The sequence below is a fragment of the Telmatherina bonti genome, assembly GCF_933228915.1.
Source record: "Telmatherina bonti genome assembly, chromosome: 10".
NCBI lineage: Eukaryota > Metazoa > Chordata > Actinopteri > Atheriniformes > Telmatherinidae > Telmatherina > Telmatherina bonti.
In genome coordinates this window covers 20,662,594-20,666,803 of record NC_136628.1, presented here as the reverse complement: position 1 = coordinate 20,666,803, position 4,210 = coordinate 20,662,594, and positions in this window count along the sequence as shown.

Here is a 4,210-nt window from a genome sequence, read left to right as displayed (position 1 = left end):
TCATGCATGAACAGAATTACGGCCAAATAACGGACCGATGACAGGGGGATTGACAATCAACGGTTCTATGAGAGAAAAATGTTCCCACATGTTTAAAAGAGCTGACCTTTTCTAGTTGTTAACATCGTGTTCAGCTTTGATCGTTGGAGACTCAGGGAGGCTTTTGGTTTAACTGAATTAAATCAGCAGAGGAAATGCAGCAAAGGTGATGAAGTTCTGAGAAAGAAATGGAGAAGATTACCTTTTCACAATAAGATCATTTCATCTTATCTCTTCCCTGCAGATGATTAGAAAACAATTATTCCTTATATTATTATTTTTGTTACATCCACCTTTTCCTTTTTTCCATATCCAACATGTGCATTTCTACTCTAATAATCCTAATATTTACCACCTCCTTGATCAATCTTTCTACCTCTTTCCTTTCCCATTTATCTCTTTACCGCTTGAGCTCATCCCATTCTTATCTCACTAGAGCAATAGATGTGTTGTTTCTGACCTGACTTTTTGCCTTACACTGTCTGTTTCTGCACTTTACACACTTTAAATTGCCATTCGGTCTCTGAAAGATATGTCAACTTATCATCATGCAGCAATTCTGTCAATGTTTTTCTATGCAAAAACCTTGGATTGCAGTCATTCTAACAATCCAACTGTACATTTAGCTCTGAGTGTGGCTGAACTTTGAAAGATACACAATATGAATACAGCCTGTCGACCATTTCAAGCTTCACATTATTTATGTTTTATTATTCCTGCAGCAATTTAATTTGTTATTTTGGTCAGATTTGCTGTTTTTAAGATGTAATGTTAGTCTAAATTAATGACATTATGAACAAAGTCCAGAATAAAACAAAAATTTTAAACTTTACAAGGATTTTTTGTCATCTTGATGTATTTGATATTGGAGTATTTTATTTTTATGGGAAAATTATCAAAGAAACATTGAAATATTTAATTTCTGAAACCATCTGTACTGGCTCATTTATGCCATGTTCTTTTATCAAACCATTTGGAACAGTGTAGATATCCACTAACAATGAAGAGTAACACTATTTCGCAGTATTTTTCAGTTTGTTTTGGGTCACAAAACTTGTTCCCATGAACAGAACACATTTCTGTCCCCATGAGTAAAAATTTGCTCAGTAATTTAGGGAAAGTGTAAAACATGCCCAGCTTGAATAAAAATTAGGGATGTTTGATACAGACCTTTTTACAGATATCCGACATACCTATTTTGACCAACTCTTAATTTTGGATACAGGAATCAGTTAACACTGCTATTTTTGGAGCGAGTTCTGCCAAACAAACAAAAATATCTGGAAAAGTATACATGGTATCTCATATTTAGTCATCCTGAGTTAGAGAATATGAAGCTGAAGAGTTTGATATATAATAAGTGCACATTGTGTAAAAATGTTGTCATTATAAAAGTAAAAATTGATACAAATCACTTTCAGTATCACATTTTTAATGTCGATACTGGCCAATAAAATCAGTATGCCGATAATAACAGACATCTCTAATAAAAATAAATTCAAATGGTTTCATGCACAAGCTGCAGCCCCTGAACCGTCTAGACATGGTGTAAGAATCAATATTATTTCTGACATTCTTTGCATGTTGTAAGCAAACTGCTTTTTTATTTATAATGTCTCTCCTTATGTGCTCTTATCTGTGTCTGAAAAAAGCAATAATTTTGATCCGATGATACTCCACCCTGTGTGTTGGAGTGGGGTGGTAAAATATCCTAGTACAGTATTTTACAATGTTTCCACAAAGGGGATTTTTCTCTTGATGAAATATGGATGCAGCCACAAATAAACTTATCTTGATTGGCTGGAAACTGGCTGGTCTTTGACTCCTCCAGTCAAAAACCAGCCAATTTCCAGCCAATCATCCAAGAACCTTGCAGAGATCAGCAGGGAGGTAAATCACTAATGCATGAAGCTCTGGCTGTATCTGTCCCTGTCACTTCAAAATGAGACTCAAATAATGAGTGAACTGATTAATTCAAGTTCCAAACTTTCAGAAAAGATTTTCCATTTTTTCACCACAACAGCTATTAAATTACAGTCAGACTGTTATTTTCAGACTACTGCTATATCATGTTGTCCGGAACAAACACGCCTCCACAGCCTAAACACTTAAGACAGGAGTAAAAACTAATTTTTTTTTTTATTTCAGCCTGCTTTAATGACACTAAAGCTTAAAAATTAAAAGACAAAGTCAAGTTTGTATAATGTTTTCATTAAACTTGTAAGTTGTCTTTTTGATCGCAGCTCAGAGTTTATTTTCCCTATCAGAGAAGATAACAGTAAGTATTCAAATAACCGTAGTTTCCCTTTTTCCATGAAATGCATAACAACATGAACAGTAGTAGAACTTTGTATAATTACTGTTTTTTTTTTCTTGAAGACACGTATCAAGGCTGATATGGTTTTAAGACCAACCTTGGAGGAATTGCAGTTATGGGCATTTTCCTATGGACTCAGTTTTCCATGATGGGGGGGATGTCCAACAGAAATATCAGGTTAAGACTTGAGATTTATAAAGAAGTCAATTTTTAACTATATACCTCTGTTCTGCTTTTTTTTTTTTTTAAACTTCATGTTCAAAATGGAAAAAAAGAACTGAGCTCATTTCCCTGTGCATTGCCTTGCAAAATGACTACTTTTGCACTGATTTGTTTTTTTATTTATGATTTGCTTGCTTTATGTTACTGTCCTTTTAGTACAGCTTAGTGACCTGAATTCAGTGAACAAGTGACACCGTGAGTGAACAAGTGATTAAATATTTAGCAGATGATGAAACTATGCTTTGGGTGTGATCAAAAGGCTCTGCTGAGATGCTCCTGGGTTTGCAATAGATCTTGCTACTGCATTGAAGTAGGCTGTCACAAATGCAGAAACACATGAATAGAAGAGACACACACTTCTATATGTACACACACACAACTGTATTTTAAACACTCTGTCAGTAACAGTGTAATGTTAACCAACTCTTTTATGACTCTGGCATTACTGTGTTTTAAAGCACTACAAACTCCTTTCACATTTAAATGCAAATGATATATTCCTGATTTTTTTTAAAATAACTTTTGTTTATGTTTACTGGAGAAGCTAGAGGTACATGAAATATTCTAATTAAATTGGTTGATGAAAACAAGCTAGTTCTGAGAAACATAATAAATTTGTGTTCTAAATGTCCTTGAAAAGGTACAGAATCCAGAATTCAAGTAACTTTAAAAATGTGCATTTGTATTAACAGACACAGAGAGATGCATACAGAAAATAAAAAAATAAAAAAAAGCTTTAAAAATTATGTTGTTAACGTGCAACATGATTTTAAACAAACTAAAGAATCAACATGAATCGGACCATTTGGTCCCTGTCATGACTGTAATGGCACTTTTGTCCACTAGGGGGAGATGTCACATCTAGCATTGGTGTTCTTGCTCGCTTCCTGGATGATTGGCCTCAATTACACAGAGTAGAAACTATAGAGGAAGATGGTGCATCGACGAGGGGAAACGCAGGGAAAATGTCCTCTTAATGATCACAAACCAAGCTTAAGAAGCGCAAGAATGGCGGACTAAAAGAAAGAGACGGTCAAGCAGCGCATGTGTTTGTCAGTTTATGAGGCTGCGTAAGCTTGCCCTTGAACGCTTGTTGAATGCTTACTAGAAACACGCATGTCTGATAAGAATAGGATTTTTGTGTGATATTTCCATCCCAACTCATCAAGAGTAGTTAAAACGAAGAATGAAAAGCAAAGCAAAACATTTTTATTAAAAAAAAAAAAAAAAAAAAAACATTTGTCAACATCCATGAAAATTTTCGAGAACAGATAGATAGATAGATAGATAGATACTACTTCTTAAATATTAAAGACAGGAAGCTGAGAGACTGGTCAGCTCCCTGCATGTTGGTGTCATCTTGAGTACCACAGATGTCATGTCTATTTTAAAGGAGTGAGTAAATCAACCATGTCTTGCTGGTTCATTAAACATTTTCAGGTTTTTACACGCATGTGTCCTGAAAAAGTTACATGTGTTCTGGTTAACATGCCAACTGAAGCATCAGGTTGTTTGTTTCAGTGGAATTTGATGAAGTTAAAAAAAAAAAAAAGTTAGCATTGATGTCCTTGTCCAGGCTTGACACCATCGGTGTATCATAAGACCATTACTGCCATTTATTGATAACAGGCC